Genomic DNA, 20,240 nt, shown 5'->3' with positions numbered 1-20,240 from the left:
GGTTAGAATTTATCCATCATTAATTAATAGTTGCCTAACTACAAAGCCTTGAAATACCCCCCTGTAAATCTTATTCTGTTTTTCTGAAAAACTCTCCAATTCACTATAATTATTCATGACACGAATCACACAAACTGACTTGTATACACACCTACGCTTTGTGTCATCTCTCCCACTGAAAGAAGAGATTAGGAATAACAAGATGGCAGAATACAACAAGATGTCATCCACATCACAGGTCAATGTACCTGTTTCTATGGGAACTTCCACCTGAGCATTGATAGGAACAAGGAAAGTACCACCCCATATGGATATCCCCTTGGGAAGGCAGATATAAGCTGCTGGGTTCCTGGTTGGGAACCTTGAGCCATTCTCTCCCACTTGGCCCAATCTTTCACTTTCAATAGATCTACATTCTGGCCACTTCTCCTATATGTCTTGCTCAATTCTTTGTTTGAGATGCCAAAAACTTGGACATAGACTTGAGCTTCCTCCAGTAATATTTGGTAAGGCAGCTTCTTAAAGTCCTCTTGGGTCTTAATGTTGTCTTACTAAAGGCTTTGCTATGCCTTTATTTCTCTGTTGGAATCTCCAATGGTGTCATACTGGACTTCAAAGATTGAGTGTATGGTGGGCCAACTCTGTTGCTCTGGGCCCAAGGTGAGGTAGAACATTATGGGGTAATGGTGAGAAGGAGGAGAATTGCTCTGTTCATGGCAGCCAGGAAGCAGAGAGAGAAAGGGGAAGTGGTCACCGGGAAGATGAACCCTTCCCTGGCATGACCCCAGTGACCCACTTCCTCCAGCCATGCTCCACATGCTTACAAAATACCACTAGAATGGACTGATTTGCTTACAGCTCTCACAATCATATCATTTTACCTCCAAATATTCCTGCATAAACACAGGAACCTTGGGGGGATACATCATATCCAAATCACAAAAATTTACTTAATTATATATTTGACCTCTTCCTTTCACTTGATTCCTTCCCATCATTTTTTAAAAGGCTCAATCCTGTGTAAGACAATAACAAAACAAACAAAAATTAATTAAAAACCCCAAATAAAAGAATTAAAAAGTATTGACCCCACATTTTCTCTCCTCAAATTCCAGTTTCCTAAGGAGTTATCTATGCCTACCATCTCTATTTTCTCATCTCCAAATCACGCCAATCTGGCTTCAATTTCTAACATTCCACCGGGATAACAACTCTTGGTAAGGTCTGTGCTAACATTGACATTTCTGAATCCAATAGATAATTCTCATTCTTCTTACTTCTCAGCTGCATTCTACAATGCTGACTCCTTTGTCTTTTTGAAGTGCTTTGTTTTATAAACTTTATGTCACAATCTTCCCATTGCATTCTAACTGCCCTACTGCTCTTTCTATGCCTTTTTTAGAGCTGCATGCTTCTCTACTTGGCCATGTGAAATTTCTTAGATTTTATTTTAGAGCTTTACATTTTCTCATCTCTCTTTTCAAAGAGCATTTATACTCATAGATTCATGACATATAAATACGTTTACATATACACACATTATATATGTATATTATATATATACGTGCAACATACATTTGTATTTATATATACATGTGTGTATGTACACATACATGTATATGTGTACATGTATATATGTACATATACATGTATATATATGTAAACTCAGACCATTCTTTGAAGTGCTCATCACTTATTCAAAGACTAGTAACAGTTTATTTTGGATATTCAAAAAGGCCTCAAACACATACTGACTAACATTAATTTTACTATCTTCCTCACATTCTACCCATACCTCTTTTCCATCTCAGTGTTCTTTACTTCTTTATAAAATAAACCAACAGATGGAACTTTATTTACCAAATATAATAATTGTTTGGGTGCACATACAAATTATGTAATAACTAACTCTACCTGATCATCATATGCACTCTCTCACATAGTTATCATTTCTAATAACAGAACTCCTTTATCAAAGCTAGGGTGGTTTCACAGCTCTCTTTACCTCTCATTTTACTTTTAACCCATTACTAATTTCATAAAGTCAGCTTTATAAATTTCATAAGCATCTTCTTCTTTCTATACCCAAACACCATCTGCATGGATTCTAGTCAATGCTATCATCATCTTTTCCTGGGATATTGAAATAGCCTCCTAAGTATTCTACCCACATCTGTTTTTTTTTTTTTTCCACTTCATTCTTTTTAAGACAAGCTGAGCTTTTTAGAATGCAAATATAATGTAACCACTCCACCTACCTGTCTAAAATTCCTTACTGTGTTGGGGATAAAAAGAAAGCTCATGAACCAAGCTCTGTCCAGCTTGTTCCTGCCCTACTTCTCCCGCTTCATCTTGAACTGCAATTTACCACCTTCCACTGCTCCAATCTTAATGGTCTTCAGGCTTTCCTATACACTGTCAGCAAAGGTTAGAGTGTGTATGTCCTTCCACAGGCTTCCCCCTTCTGGGCCACACTTCCGTCCCTTCAGACTCAACACAAGTACTTTCTCAAGATAGTCTTATTTTCTTTTATTCATTTATTTTAAGTTTTTACTTTGCATACACTTTTAGCACAATCACCACTCCTTTCTAGCATCTACCAAAATTTTAATTCCATACGTTTGCATGTTTGGTTATTTTATTAGTGGCATTTCTCCAATTAGACCATGAATTCAAGAACCGTGTGTGGCCAACGCCGAGGATAGAATTGGCATTAGTAGGCATTGAATAATTATTTGTAGAGCATTAAATCTAAACATAAATAATTTCAGTCGTCCATACTGATAAATCTGTGGAAAAATAAATCATGCATGATGAGGTAAATAAAAAACACCATGAGATAGAAATATTTGAAAGTTCAAAGAATGTAAACAAAAAATCAATAATAAAAATTTGGTTAACAGGATTAAAAAGTGCATTAATTCATTTTTAGCTACCTCTAACTTTTCATTTCTTTCCCAATTTCATTTAGAACTAATTCCACAAATTAAGGAAAAACTGCGTTTATGAAACAAAAGACCAGGAAAGTGGAAAATGGGAGCTTCAAATTCTTAAATCTCTCACATATTGCAAGGGCTCTGGGAAAGAGTCTCTTTTACTAGCTCAGAAAACAGAGCAACTGAGTTACAGACCCACCTCCTTGAGAAAACACCATCTGTGGCTCCAGCATCACAGAACACAAGGTCCTTTGGCAAAACAGAGCATAAGGCAAGTTTCCCCAAACAACTTCACCTCCCCCTATGCCACTGGCAACAGGCTTGCGGGAAAAGGTAGGGGGTTATGAGAGTGTCATTAGATATAATGAATGAAAGCAAACTGTATGATTTTTAGGTTTTGCCCATAATTTTTATTGACTATACTTTTCATTTATTCTTTTTTTAAACCTCATCCTCATCTTTGAAATTCTTAGATATAAATAATTTGTTATTTGAGTTCTAAGATGGAAACCCAAAGAAATATGTCATTATAGAGGTATATGGGTTACATTTTTTTTTCATGAACACCTACTCTGAGCATTGGATTACAGAATGTTTATTTCAAAGAAGATTCACCTCTTCTTGTTGAATTTCTATGCTAACATTCACCTGCTCTCTAATTATTTCTACTCTCTGCCAACATGCACACACAACTGGGGAGATGCAAGATTCATAATTGAAAACATTAATGCTTTCTATTTATTGACCCACTATATAAGTGTAAGGTGGAAAAAAAAGTATTATTTAAATTTTAAAACATTTGCTATGTGTGTGGAAGTCAAAGATATTATTTAGACATCATGGAGTCTGTGACCCCTTCATCCAGAAGAGTGAACTTGATGTTCAATTCTACCTGAAACATGAAGTCATCTCTAGTGCCCTGAAGTCCACTACAGGATCTGATGGAAAATCCCTGTTATAACAATGGATTCTAAGACTGTAACTACTCAGATCCCTCCCACCCTGTTTTTTTATACCTACTCTCACATCTATTTTGCTAACAATGCAGTCTCACTGTATTTTGTTTAATTTTATGCCTCCTGTATTCATATTAATTATAAAACTCTAAGAATTTTAGCCTATCAAAATTCAGAGTAAGGAATGAATGAAGACCCTTCTTCATACTTCCACCTTAATTTAGATATCTACAAGCACACTGTATCTGACATTGTGTCAGATTGACAACAATTCCAATTTTAATTGCTTTGCCAGGTGCTCTATAAAGACTATCGCACAGTTACCTAGCATGGATGGTGTTATTGTCTTTTTTTTTTTTTTTTTTACAGATAAAGAAGCAGAGTGTCTAAGAGTTTAAAACAACTGTTCTGGAACAGGTAGTCGATGTGTGGCAGGATCAAAATCTGCACCCAATTCTAATCAACTCTAAACACCTTGCTCGGTCCACTACTGGAATTCTACCTTATGAAAGATAGAAGGTATACATTAAGGTATTGGAGATTAGGAAAGCTATTATCTTTCTAATTTACAGCAAAAACAATTGCCTAGCCAAATCCAGGTTATCATTACATACAAACCATCACTGTTGTCTTAAAAATCGTATCAATGATTGTTAAATTAGTCTTAGATGATTAACTGAGTTGATAATTTTCTATCCAGTTCATCCATTTTATAATTATCACTGCTAGAGCAAAAACATTTATAAAGCAGAATGATCAAAAGAAGTAATTAAAGTATGCTAAAAGAAAGTACCCCAAAGGAAACTCTTGATAAGGATAATCAAATAATGTCGAGCCTCTAGGAAAATTATATTTTGTTTTTCTAAATTTAATAAAACCACAATCAATGTACTTAGAGATAAAATATTTTTAAATTATTTTCAAAATTTAGCACTAGAAATTGAGGGAAAGAAATTATAGCCAGCTTAGAGAATGTATTATTTTTTTTACAGAAATGATAAAAATCTCTATATAATTCAAGTCTTTGTTTAAAGGATGAGGTTCCAATATCACAGGTATTTTGGAAGAGTATAAATAACTTGAGGGGATGAGATTACTGAAAGGGTATATAAGCAAATGATCAAATCAAATTAGAATAAATTAGTGCATATAATCCAATTTTAATAATTCTAATAACACCATCACTCAAAGCTTATATGCATATATATATTTATTTTAAATTATAGTTTTAAAATATATGTACTCAAATAGAATAGTTTAAAGCTACAGGTTATTTAATTATTTATACCACATCTATCACATCCAGAACACATTTACCTATATTACATAATATTTTTATATTAATAACATGTATCTTTTAGCAACTTTCCCCAGCCCTGGGAACCATAGGTCTCTGGTTTTTGCATTCTTCCGGACTCCTCATATAAGTTTGATGATTCACACTTGTCCTTCTGGACTGGCCGTTACATATTGTATGATTTCCTGCTTCTTTACAATGGAAGAATATTCTCTTCTACCTAGGCACTACGTTTTTTAATCCATTCATCTTGCTGTACAACTTTATGTCTTTATTAAAGGAGTAGACCTTAGGTGTTCTTAATAAAACAAAAAATTTAAAAATATGTATTTCTTTTATATTTGTATATCTTCATATTTTTAAAGGAAGAGGTTTTTTCCCCCTTTTCTTTTCTTTTCTTTTCTTTTCAGAATCGTCTCCCTCTGAGGTACGACAATGTGTGTTCTCCCTTTCTCTCTCTGTTCCTTTGCTCTCCTGTCTTCCCACTCAGGAGCTCTCTCCATTAATGCCTTGCAGTATTGATCTAGCACTTTTTCCTTTTCAGTCATTCCATCAGATCGTCAGGTGGAAGCAGTACTGAAGTATAATTTGGCCTACTGTAGGGACTAAGGGCTGAATCATCGCTCAGGTGAGCACCTGTCTTAAGTGTACAGTGGGTGAAACTTTTTAAAATAGAGTGACACATAACCCTGTTATGTTCTGGATGCTATATGCTCTCAGGTCTATATATTTGGATGCACTTTTTTCTCCACTTTTAACAATTCTGAAATTAATGCTGTTGACTTTTGTCTGTCATGGAAAACAGTGGTTAATTTGATCTTGAGATTTCTCTCTCTCAAGACTATGCCTTATTACTCTTGTATATCATACTTCTTACTTATTAAATTAGTAAATTATCTTTGAACACAATCATCCTTTCCTAGCTTACAAACCCTTCCATTCTAAAATTTTGAAAGAGTGTAAGTGTCCACATAGCTCTTCATGTTTGTACAATTATTGTTCCTTATAATTATTGCTTACCAGAATATTTTTTCACTTAGGGTATGTTCACTCATTTTGGAATATAAGGAACATGATAATATGGCTCAGTTACTAGCAATTTGTCTTTCACCACTTCCTATATGAATGCAGGATTTAACAAAGCTGGGCATGGTTACTCATATATTGAATGTGTGCCTTTGTGCTTCTCCAGTGCAGAAGATGGGAGTAAACTGTGTATTGTCATGCAACCCATGAGTCCACACATGTTGTTCTTGGTCAATGAGAGAGAATAGAGAGTATTATGTTTTGCCATTCTATGTATCAAACACTATTCAGCCTTTGAAATTTTTTTACGTAAAACTTAGAATATCAAATGCTGATAAATGAGGTAGTTGACAAAGAATACAGTGGTATGAGTTGTTAAAAATAACAGAATGTTTTTTTGCTCAGCTAATTTACTTATCTAGTTTAATTGATTTGGATTATTATCTAGTAATTCAACAACTTTTGTGGTACAATTTGTAATTTTTAGTGCACTCTATAACATTGTCAATTTACTCACCCATTACATATCCAACAGTTATAAAGATAGCTTTGGCGGGTTTCAGTGGCTAGCAAGGATTACTGAACACACTTCCTCCTCTGTGGTTTAGAATGAAGGTTGTTATAGTTTAGATATGAGGTATCCCCCCAAAACTCATGTGTGAGACAGTGCAAGAACATTTAGAGGTAAATTATTGAGTCATGAGAGCCTTAACCTAATCGCCTGATAGGGATTAACTGCATGGTAACTGTAGGCAGTTAGGGTGTGGCTGGAGAAGGTGGGTCATTGGAGGCATGACCTTGGGATATATATTTTGTCCATGGTGAGGGGATTCTATCTCTGTTTTCTGGTGCAATGTCCTGAGCTGCTTTCCTGCTTTGATCAAACTCTTCCGCCATAATGTTCTGCCTCTCCTCTGACCCAGAGCAATGGAATTGGCCATTTATGGACTGAGACCTCTGACACAATGAGCCTCATAATAAACTTTTCCTCCTCTAAAATTGTTCTTGTCAGGTCTTTTGGTCACAGAGATGAAAAATCTGACAAAAGCAAAGATAATATAAATAATAATAACAACAATTAATTCTTTAAAACAATTCACTTTGGAATTTTCCTTTTTATAAAATGATTCCCAAAATTCATACTCATGAAACAAATATCCTGAAGATCTACAAACAAATTTTTTTTGAACAATAGAACATTCAAGAGGTATTTGTTACCAACAAATTTTATTGCTATTCTCTGTTGGAGAGGTAGTTTAATGTAGTGCTGCATGAAGAACTAGGTTATACTATTTAGCAAACAGAGTTATTAGGGAAAACTGAAAAAAAAGTAAATAAATATATAGTCTAAGTAAAAAACATGATAAATGCTGTGAGGAGACAATAGATGCTAACATACAGAATAACAAGGGAAAACCTATTATCTCCACATTAGAGTCTGTAAACAAGTCTGGATGGCGCCTGGCATTTTGCCAGAGGGAGTGGTTTGTGAAGTAATGCCAGAGAGCCATTAAGTGTGGCGATTCCTTATTGGTTGACTGCTGTATCTAGTTCATGCTAATTAGATAAGCTGTGGGGAATGTATATATACCCCTCCTGTCCTACAATAAATGGCTCCTACTCCTGCTGTATGAATCTACACAAGTTGCTCGTCACCCCCGCCCCCTGTTATTTTGCTGCAGCCAGACTGCAGCAGATGGTGGCCCATACCAGGAGCCCCAGGACACTCGGGGGTAAGTGAGGAAAAAAAAAAAAGCTGCCCGTCCATAGATAGGACGGGAGCAAATCTGCTCGTCCCTAGATAGGGCGAGAGGAAAAATGGCCATTTTGAGAAAATGGAAAAGATTGATACAGCATGTTTGTGTCTTGTTTTGTCTCAGTGTATTGTATTGTCTTTATGATGAAAATATGGAAGGGGTGAGAAGTAAATTACTAAGGGAAGAAGGCACCCCAGTGGAACCAAGAATAGTTAGGGCATGTGTTGATGGAAGCCCAGGAACTCTAGTCAGAAAGAAAAAGAAAGTTCAGAGGAGGAAGGATTATCAGGAAAAAAGTTACAGCAAAAGGCTGTTACTGAATACTTTTCATTACCGGAGGGTGCGTGAAACGGCACGGCGGCTGCCACATGCGTGCGCGAGCGGGTCATGGCGCAGCAAGGACTTTCCAAGAGGCGGCAGCAGGCTCTTCCCCGCCCCCCCGCCTGGGGAGCGGGACGCCACTTCGAGAGCCCAAATCCAGACCTGACCAGGAGGCACAGTCTCACAGGCTCTTGCTCCCCGTGCCCAGTGGCAGTTTGAGGCCAGAACACTCCCCGGACTCTCCCCAGGGCCATCTGGGGCTGCCCGGGACGCTGCAGGCGGAAGACGGCCCAAGTCCCTGAAGTTTGATCATTTCCAAGGCCAGTAACTACAATGGTTCTCCCACACCTGGAAGCTAATGAGTAATGAGCGCTATTAAGGCCTATTTCAAATGTAAAAAACCTTGAGATAATGTACTCAATTGTTCAGAAGGTTTTTTTTCTTAGTGCCTGCTGGAATACTACAGAATTTTCTTTAGCATCATTGCTGGAGTTCCTGCCTTCATCCAGTGCCGGGGAGGACGAGGATGGAAAAATTTCCAGTGTTGCTGAAAACCGGACGAGACTTTGGATCAAGCTAGCTGCCTGCAGAACTTACCTGGACTGTGATTTACCTGGACTGTGAGTTAATCTATTGAGACACTGCTTTACCTGGACTGAGACAACAAACTGTAATCTACAACAAATTGTAACTTGGTATCTTTGCAAATGGTGTCGTTGCTGGTATAATTTTTCCAAGGGCTTCTTGCATGGAGCCATCAATTGGCTTGGTATTGTGGCATTTTGTATCCTCCCCTTCTGCTTGTAGCAGATTATTTATGGTGTTTGTGTAAAAACCACTATGGTCGTTAAATTAAACAAAAGGGGGAAATGTTAGAGTCTGTAAACAAGTCTGGATGGCGCCTGGCATTTTGCCAGAGGGAGTGGTTTGTGAAGTAATGCCAGCGAGCCATTAAGTGTGGAGATTCCTTATTGGTTGACTGCTGTATCTAGTTTATGTTAATTAGATAAGCTCTGTGGAATGTATAAATACCCCTCCCGTCCTACAATAAATGGCTCCTACTCCTGCTGTATGAATCTACACAAGTTGCTCGTCACCCCCCCTTATTTTGGTGCAGCTGGACTGCGGCATCTCTGGACCATTAATGACACAAAATATTGTTCTACAGACCAAGATTATATACAATTATGTTCCTTTTGGATATTTAAGAGATAAGCATTTTTTTAAATAAAAAATAAATTGTTATACAAAACATTATTATTTTGTGGTCATTCCCAATGGAAACTAAAAGAAGTCATCATTCTCCTCTTTCTCCTTCCAGCCCTGAGAGGTAGATGACAACATCTCCTTTCAACTTAGGCTGAAAATAGGATATGTAGTGGTGTGGAACTGTTCACATATAAACCTCTCTTAAGTGTACTGATGCTTTGCAGAGCTTTAGTTGTCTTTTAATAGCTAGGTTTCCAATCAACTTGATTTTTTTCCCCCACTGAATTAGGAGAGTGTTGGGGAGAATTAGCCATTTCAAGGACCAAAGACTAGCAGAAGATCACAGCATAGGACACTTTTAGGAGATTTTTCTAATCAGTGCCATTAAAGAATAAGAATTCAGGTCAAATAATTTCTTTTCAATAGCTGATCAAATTACTTTATTCATTGACATGATTTTTAAATTTGTTGAATAGATAAGTTTATCAAAATGGTGACTAATGAATTACTTCTGACATTAAATTAAATGTTTCAGACTTTAAGTTTCTTTAAGGCAAGGGAATTCATAACAGCAGATGCCCCTCAGCTTAGCTCCATGCCTGTGACATGGTTTGCATTCAATATGACAGGGCTGAACGGAAAAACACCTTCCCACTTGTTATGGCCAATGAAGTTGAGCCTGGATATACTCCAGGGATGCTTTGAAAGTTACAGCTGATGTTGTTAATTCTTTGTACAGCATGCATAAATTAAACTTTACTTTGAAGCTTTGCAAATTTGAAATGAATGGACCATGCAATTAGACATGTTGCCAATGAAAATAAGACCTGTCTTTTTCTTGACTGGCAACTTTGAAACCAATAAAGCTAAAGCAGCACAAATCTAAAATAAGGTGCCAGTGTAAATATGTTATGAATGCTGACTCAGTAGACTCAGGATAAAGCCTGATTGTGGGTATACCCCATACCAGTACACGCTCCTATGAAAACTCCTCCACTTTCTCCTCCTCCCTCACCTCCCCTTCCTCATCGTCTTCCTCCAAACCTAAAGTCCATCCTGTGAAAACTTTTGCTCTTGGTTTAATTTTAATGTCCATTGTTTCTTTAATAATTGCTTTTAACTTTATAGAGGTATAACTTTATAGAGAGTAATATTGGAAGAGTGAATAAAGCATGAGAAATGACTTGATTTTCATATCTATTTTTTACCTTTTACATTATTCTTCCTTTTTTTTTTTTCATTTTTCAGTAAAACCTAATGTTTCCATCATTGAATATGGAACTTTTGTGCTATGGATATCTTTTTTTATACACATGACTCATAAATATTATAGCTTAATGGAAGCACATTTCAAGGGACTAAAACGGATATTTTTAATAAACCAAAATAAAAACACATTCATTGATGTTCTTAGAGTTCTTTATGTAAGGCAAGCAACATTGATGCCAAATGACAAAAAAAGAAAGTGTTGTTTACATTATGATAACAAAAATATGTATTCAAGTTTATATATAGGTCTCAAAAATAACTTGAGGAAAATATTGGTGGGTAAAATGTCCAGTTGTGGGTAACAAAAGATCATTTAAATATCTATCTCAGCCATAAATATTGACTATTCTGGCCATGTAAATCTGTGTCCTACATCAGAGGTTGGATCAAAAATCCAATGTTAGAGGTTCTAGGTATTTTGAAGATGAATTAATTAAAAACACGGAGAGCTCCCACGTTTTGAACCTCTTTGAAATGGAAGCAGGACCCAATCTTTGCAGGTTCTAGACAGAGTGTAGAACCACTTGCACCTTTCACTGAAGGACAGAAGCACAGGCTTCCGGTCCTGGCAAGGCCATTATCTTCAAATGAATATGCAGTTTCAGGAGGGGTGCAGGAGGTGCCAAGATTTAGGGAAGGAACAACTTGTCCAGCCAGGCTGAGCAGCTAAGTTAGCCCTGGAAAGTTGGGATGGACATCACAACCAGAGCTCCTTCATGCCTGGAAGGACAAGCAGAAGGAGCATGCAAGAACAAAGATGCATATTTAATCTGTGTGATTTCTGACCATTAGATACATAATTCCTCACTCAGCGCTTACATACTGCAGATATTTTACTCACAAAGTTCAAAAGTTTGTAGAACCAATTTGTCTTCAAAATGGCTTGGTAATAAGAATTTGTCTATCCCTATTCTACAATATCAAGACAAAGAAAGACTAGAGGACCTGTTTTAGTTCATATAAAAACCAAAATTCAAGGTCATTTACTGCTATAGAATCTGATATAGACAACTAGTACCATTAACATATTTGTGGCTATCCTTTTTGACTGGCACCTTTTCATACATGCCTATTTAAGTCACCCACAGAGCAAGAAACTTTAGGAGTTGCCAAATCTCCTTAGGGTTCCTTCCATGTCACAGCAGGGCCCTTTTTGTTGAATTTCTAGGGAGGGGCATCCAGGAGGAGAATAAGGGGAATTTAGTAGCAGGGATGGCTCTTCCTCTATTGGATCACATATACTCCAATGGAAAACATATTGCACTCATTCATAACTACTATTTGTGCCAGTACTTCTTTTGGCAAAGCAGACGCACTGCATAAATTTACATTTTTTCCCCACATATCTGCAAGGAATGGAATGGGTCAGCTACATTTATTTGTAAATTAATTATGTAAGTAAACAATCCCCCACCCCCCAGGGCCCTGCTGTATACAAGAGATACAACTCTCACACCTTTTTCTATCAGGTAGGTTAATATCTTGGCCTTGCCTGATTTTCTAAGTTTCTGAAACTAATATTTCAAATAGCAGGTAAATTGTATCGGGATGACCCAGTTTGGGGTCTAGTTTCTAAAACACATTGTGTATAGCCTGGAGCAATGTTGAAATGTCAGGATTTTGTGGGTAAGTTCGAACTGTGAACAATTTAATTAAAGCTTCCAAAAGCTTAATGCAAAATGTTTGAACACTCCTGGAATAGGATTCATCTTGTGTTTAGCTTCAGCTTATCATCTGCTTTATTGTCTGGAGGATAAACAGACTAGATCAAAAAATACACAATAAATGTGATATTTATTACAGAATAACTAGGAATATTTCATCCCCTTTTTCCTACTTTCCTTTGTGTATATATACACACAAATTATATATAAATTTGCTTAAATGTATATAAAATTTACTTACATAATTTATGTAATTTTTATAATATAAATTAGATACACATTTCTAAACTTATCAGTTCAATCATGGTATATTGATGGCTAGGTTGGACTATAGGAAGAAACTCTGTGTTTGAACAAAAGATTGTATAGAGGAGAGAGGAAAGAAAGGTTGGAGTTGGGAAGACGCTAAACACCCTTGTAACAGCAGTGCCTTTGAAACTATCCTTCACTAACTTCTCCCTTTTTCCTTTCCATCTCTCCCTAAGTCTTTAGCTGAAGATAAGTCCCACACAGATGATAGATGCTAAACCTTTCCTTAGATACACAGGACTCAGAAGGGCTTTGTAACATCCTTCCTTAATGGCAGGTGGTCAAATTCCATGAGATGTTTTCAAGAAGACACAGGAGCCCTTGCAGGTAAAGACCCGCCCATCTGGTAGACTCACTGCCTCCTCCTCTATCCATAAAAACCCTTTGAACTTGGAAAGATAGATCTTTGAGAAGCCATCTCCTCTGTCTTCCTCAAGACTAGACTTGCATATACCTGAATCCTTCCTCCCATCACTTGTCTTCTGAATATTGGTACTCGAGCAGTTGGCAGCCCAGACATTTAATTCTGTTAACACCTGGAATGGCTAACTCAACCTCCATCCCTCCCTCCTCCAGGATTTAGAGAGGTAAATCTACTTTTCTCACATTGCCTTGTAACTAGGGTTTGACCTGCAAATTTAGTCCTATCAATCACATGCTCACCTGAGGTTAGGAAAGTTGAGATGAAGGCTTCTTTCCATTGTCCCTAGGACAGTTGCTGCTGGCGACCAAGGTTGTGAAAATTGTAGAGTCTCCAGCAGCAATGCTGAAGCATCTGGTATCTAGTCTCATAGATGCTGAGAGGCAATTTTGTTATGAGAGGTGGAGATTCTTGTTCATGCACCATGCAAAGGCCTAGTAATGATCAGGGCTAGTACTTACTTTGGGGGTTAGTGGGTATATTCCAAAAAGCTCAGCAAAAAACTTCATCTGACCTTCCAATGACTAAGTTTCCTTTTTAACTGAATTTGGAGTCATTTGCTTCCTGTATTGAGCCCTGCTTGATAATGAAAGTGAGGGCCAGATGCCTCTCAATTGAATTTTGTCTTTTTAGAACCAAGAGAATTTTCCAGACACAACACTCAAAGGAATAGCATGTCAGGCTAGAACCAAGTCCAAAGTCCAAGATTTGTCCATTAAACAAATCTAAGTTCAAACAGCAGTAAATGAAAATAAAAAGCCAAATTGCCAAATCAAAGTTTTAAGGGAAAAGGAAAGGTGGTAATTCATGCCAACATCAGAAAAGAATAGAAAAAAGATCCAGAGGAATTTGTCAGCTACTATTCAGCATTTCTAAGATTTTTTTTTTTTTTTGCAGCCTATATGACAATTCTTTGGTATGGCAGAGCTTCAATCACTGAAGGGATTCATGACTAATGAAGGGGCACTTGACTGTGAAGGCCCTTGTTCATACACCACTCTAAGTTTGGAGTTGCTGTTACAGACATTAACTATTGTCTCAAACCATCTGGGCCATTGATGGTTTGAGAGCGAGCGCTGGACTCCATTGATGTTTTAGAAAAAAAAATTTCAAGCAAAGTTCCAAACAGATTAGAAACAATAAACTTGAAAGCAGAAAGACAAATTAGAAGGTTATTGTGAAGGAGGAATGAACTTTAGTAAGGACAAATTGAAGAAATGTCTGAGGCATATTTGATAAGCGAATGACTAAAGGATACAACTTCTCATTTTGGAAAAAGGATAAATTGTGATGCCTTGCATAAAGATATAGACTATGTACAGATTCAGAGAATTATTAACAAATGAGGACTCAATAGGTAAAAAGTCAAGATTACCTAGTTCAATGGTGGTCTTTCCCTATGAGTTGTGTGACCCTGCATTGAGCCCCTTAATCTTCAAGCTTCTCATGTTTGTAAAATGGAGGTAATTACATCTGTCCTCCATATGCATGCAACTGAACTAGCTTGACAGAGACAAGAAAGAGTAAGGCATTTTTGATTATTAATATAACTCATTTGGCAAAACTAGAAAAGTCTAGCAAAAATTCCCCAAATCCCCAGACTTAACATGCAAACTCTGAAAACTTAAAAAATTGGATTTAGTTTTCTTCATCTAGCTCAGTTGAAAGTTGGGTCCAAAATATTATTTATTGTTTTTGCCTTAGACTAGGTGCTCTGGGCTACTTTTGTATGAAACAAGGAATAACGTGGCATGAAGCACGTTATTTTATTGAGAAAGACAACTGAATAAAGCAAAAGCAATTCAGAGAGTGCAATGGAAATGGGGACAATTACATAGGAATAATGTGTTTCTGCTTATTGTGCACACCCCTGTGTAACATCAATCAAGCTTTCCTGAAGCAATCAGAAGGAAGGAGAACACAGCCAACTACAATTTCATCATCAAGCCCATGTCCACAAATGAGCAGGTGGGACAATTGAGAACCCTGTCTTCATTTTTCATTCATTCTGACAAGCAAAAAAGCAATGAATGTAAGCCATTTCATGTGTTGTCTTGTTACATTAAAAAAATAGAGTTGCAACATTTTTTTTGTACTTGATTCTTTTGTTGCCAAGGAGAAAGAGACAATATATTTTTTTACCAAGAATAAAACAAAACAAAACAAAATTGTACTTGCAAATTAACATCTGAGTTAATTTCATGTTTGACACAGAAGTAAAAGCATGTGAAAAACAACCTTGTTTTGGGTGCATTGAAGTTATAAGTTTAGGAGCGCATTAGAGGGAATTGTGTGCCTGGTGAAAACCTGCCAAATACCCTTAATAATTATTGAGAATTGTACAGACAGCTCTCTGTCCTTCCAAATAATTTTGGTAATAAGTATAACTGAAATAGTTATACATAAATAAATACATAATTTATGATACTTGCTCAGTTTCTAAGTGTTATGAGAGAATATTGGATCTTACCTCAATCTCTCTAGAGTTACACCTTGTCTTCAGAGGCACAAACTCAAACCAGCGCAGCTTTCTGGATAGGCTGACCTATGTTACTATTGTAGATGCACATAAATATTTATATTAGTTATATTTCTAGGAAATAAATCTCACTGAACTAGATAGAAAAATAGTTTACAATAAATATATAGGAACAAATAAGACCATATCCATGGTTTTTAAAGTCTCGATGTCAGAAATGTTTCAAGACAGGCAGAAAGATGAGCAAAGCAGCTAAAATACAACCTCTGGTTATAGATGTGAAGCATGGGGATTGCACATACATTTCACATAAGTACATAGTTTATTAAAAGAGTTAATTATTATGATCATTCATAGTTCTTTTTTATTTCTTTACTATCACCTGGCTTAGTGACAGGGAAAATTTGTTTGAAATGTTTTCATCTTAACTTCTCCATCTACATGGAGGAAATAATCCATCTGATAGGAAAAATAATATAACAATTGTCTCTTGGAAGAAAAAGTAAAAATGAGCTGAACTTAGCTTGGCCCATTCCTCCTGGCCTAGATGTGTTATGGGCAATTTATGATGCTGTTAGGCATGATTGAGTGAAATGTCTATTTCTTTTCCTAGTACCAGGAATTAATGTAAAGCTCCCTAGTAGGTTTCCAGTGAGCAGTTTACATGTAACTGGAAGGATGCCTTTCTAAGGCTGGGTCTTCAGATTCATATCGTGTTGGTATTTGTAACTTATTCTGTGATACACATTGACTCTTTACCCTGTGCTTGTTAAAAGCTGCACATGGGTCTCTCTGTTTTAGGAACGAAGTTCGCCTTAGGAATAGACAAACACATGGTAAAAGAAGCATCTCATGCCGGAACCTAACAAAAGTGGTAGAAGCAGTAGTCATCAGCAGAGGAAAGTGTATCCTCCCCTGTAAAAAATAATAGCAATCCTGAGTGGGCCACCAGCAGCAAAAGGCATCTAGGCTGCTTGCTGACAGGGTCCCAATGGAGAAAACCTGGAGAATTATATCTGAGACCATATGAACTGGGTGCCTCACAGAGGAAACCTCACAGAGTAGGTGGAACACACTTTGAGGAACTATTCTTAGTTGAGCAAGTTGAAGTAAAGCCACTCAAATATGGATTTTAATAATTGCCCTGTATTTACCATAGAAATGTCTGAGAGAGAAGAGAATGCTTTGGGGGGAATTTAAAACTCCATAAATATAAATACAAGACAATTATAGTGCGCTTATGATCACAGAGAAGCAAAGTGCCAAAAGAAAGATATCACTATTTTGTGATAGATTCACAATTGAAAATATCATTTTTGTGCATCAAAAATAAGGGAAGCATTAGGTCACAGAAGGACTGAATCCTAGATCTAGTGCTATTAGACTTGGTGAACTCATTTAAATGTTCTGAGCCTAACCTGCCCAAGGTCACAGAAGTACAAAGTGGCAGATCTACATTTGTTTGTTTGTGGTGTGGGGTTTGAACCTAGGGCCCCTTACCCATTCAAGGCCAAGAGCTATGTTTAAATTAAATGATTACTATACTAAAATGACAGTAAGATGGTATACTTAAACACCAATATTAAAATTCACCAGGTTCAACTCAAATTAAAGTCAATTGAAAGTGAAATATTTTCAGTGTGAACTTAAAGATACAACTATTTACAAACTACTTATAAGAGATATAACTTAAATATATGAAAGAGAAAAATGAAAGTGTTCACAAGGGAAAAAGTATACTTCATACAAAAATTAATAAAAAGTTGGTGTATCAATTATTTTACGAAACATTGCTATTAGTAAAGAAGAAAATTTTATAGCGATTAATCAGCTAACATATAAGAAAGATATAAACAAAATTTTGTGCAATTAATAACATAGGTTCAAGTTATAAATATCAAATATAAAAATTAAAGATAAACCTAGGATCATAGAAGGAGATACTCTTAACTTCTAAAGCAAGTAAATGAAAAATCAGTGGAGATACAGATGATTTGAAAAACATGATTAACAAATTTGAGCTAACTGCTTTACATTAAACTCTGTTTCTAATAAATTTGAAATGCACATTCTTCTAAAATATATAAGGAGAAAATTACTAAAATTATTATTTGGAGGGACATAAAGTAATCTTTGCAAATTTCAAAGGATAGAAATCAATAATAAAATAATGACTAGAAAAAAATCTCCAAAAGTTTAAAAGCTAAAAAATAGACTTCTGATATGTTTTTAAAAATCTCAATGGAAGTACAAAACTATTTTGAATTGAATGATAATTATAAAAAGATAAAAGTTTCTAGCTCTAAATTGATATAATGAAGTTCATTTCATTAATTGAGGCATCTTCCTCAAGAAATTAAAAATAAACAATATACTTAACTCATAGTAAATCTCTATTAAAAAAAGAAAATGGCAACTAAATAATGCTACAAGGTATTTGCAAACTTAAGATTTGCTAAGAGAGTTGATGTAAGTGTTCCTATCACACACACATACAGACACAATTATAGCTGTATGAGATGATGGATATGTTAATTAGATTGAGAATGACAATCATTTTATAATGCATATGTTTAAAAATTATTATATTTTACACCTTAAATATATATGATTTTTGGTTAAATATACCTAAATATATCTGAGAACAAGCAGATGTTTTAAAATCTCTGCTCTGCATTTACTTTTTGTAAAGCAAAATAAATGTATTATAGCAATCCAAGATTAGCAAACACATGGAATTAAAGACTAGGTAAAAGAATGAGCTTTCTTCAATGCCTGTCACTAAATTTAAATGCATCGCTGCAGAAGAATTGACACATAAGTGCTAGAAGTAGAGTGGGAATGAATCTCAAGAGACAGAGGATTTTTAGGGCAGAGAAACACTCTGTGTGATAGTATCATGGTGGGAGCAAGTATGTGTTTGTCCAGATCCATAGAATGCATAATATTAAGAGTGAAGCCTAAGGTAAACTCCAGACACTAGGTGATTACAATGTATCAATGTAGATTTATCAATTATCAGACCCATGCTACTCTGGTAGGGGATGTTGATAGTTGGGAGTTGATATGTAAATGAGGCCAGTGGTATGTGGAAGATCTTTGTACCTTCTTCTCAATATTGCTATGAAACTAAAACTGTCCTAAAAACTGAAGTCTGTTTTTAAAAGGAATTAATTTAAACCAGTAGCAGTGGAGCCTACTCATAAGATATGACAAGCATACCTTGGAGATGTTACAGGTTTGGTTCCAGACACTGCAGTAAAACAAATATGGCAATACAATGAGTCACAGGAATGTTTGGGCTCCCCATTGTATATATAAGTTATGTTTCCACTATACTGTAGTCTGTTAAATATGCTGTAGTGTTATGACTTGAAAAACAATATGTATATACCTAAGGAAAAGATAATTTATTATTTAAAATGCTAATGAGCATATAAGCCTTCACTGAGTCATAATCTTTTTCTGGATGAAGGCTTTGCCTCAGTGTTGATGGCTGCTGACAGATTAGGATGGTGGTAGTTGAAAGTTGGGGCAACTAAGGTATTTTCTTAAAATAATACAACAGTGACATTTTCCATATTCCACTCACATGAAAGGTTTTTGTGTAGCATGCAATGTATCTGACAGCATTTTACCCACAGCAGAACTCCTTTCACTATGCTCTCAAACCCCACCACTGCTTTATCAACTAAGTTTATATAATATTCTAAGTCATGTGTTGTCATTTCAGCAATACTCACATCTTCACCCAAAGTACGTTCTACCTCAAGAAACCACTTTCTTGGCTCATCCATAATATTAAAATTTTATCATGAGGCCATAGCAATTCAGTCACACATTCAGACTCCACCTCTAATTCTAGTTCTTTTGGTACTGTCACCACATTTGAAGTTTACTTCTTCTGCTGAGGTTCTGAATCCCTCAAAGTCCTCTGTGGGGTTGGAATCAACTTCTTCCAAACTCATCTTATGGGGGAGATTTTGACCTCCTCTCATGAATCACAAGTTTTCTTAATGAAATCTGGAATGGTGAATCCTTTCCAGAAGTTTTCAATTTGCTTTTCCAAGATACATAAGAGGAATAACTCCCTGTGGCAGGAAACAGCCTTAAGAAACATTTCTCAAATAAGATTTGAAAGTTGTGATTACTTCTTGATGCACAATAGATAGTGTGTTAGTAGGCATAAAACCAATATTAATGTCGTGTATGTCCATCAGAGCTCTTAGATGACCAATAGTATTTTGAAAGAAAAAAAAAAAAAAAATATATATATATATATATATATATATATATATATATATATGAATGACTGGGGTTGTAACTCAGTGGTAAAGTGCCCTTGAGTTCAATACCCAGTACCAAACTAAAGAAAGAAAAAATAATGAGTCCTGGAAATATAAGTGAAAATTGACAAGAGATCTAAAAGATTAGCAGATAAAGTCAAATTTTTCTGTTCTAGAATCTATTCAAAATTGACTTCCTGTCATGCTGTTTGTAACCTTTTCTTTTCACAAGTATTGTATAGGTAATAAGATAGTATTATAAAAATATGTAGGAAAATTCTACATATGTGTCCCATCCCCTTACCACTCC

At 35.9% G+C, this 20,240-nt stretch overlaps 1 protein-coding gene across 9 annotated transcripts in view; it reads right to left on the bottom strand.

Moving 5' to 3' along the window:
• Marchf1 (membrane associated ring-CH-type finger 1) overlaps positions 1 to 20,240 on the bottom strand; it is a 732,725-nt gene that overhangs the window by 256,307 nt on the left and 456,178 nt on the right. The gene's annotated exons all lie outside the window — the stretch shown is intronic.

This window comes from Marmota marmota, unplaced genomic scaffold (assembly GCF_001458135.2).
Source record: "Marmota marmota marmota unplaced genomic scaffold, marMar, whole genome shotgun sequence".
NCBI lineage: Eukaryota > Metazoa > Chordata > Mammalia > Rodentia > Sciuridae > Marmota > Marmota marmota.
This window is presented reverse-complemented; position numbering and strand designations above follow the sequence as displayed.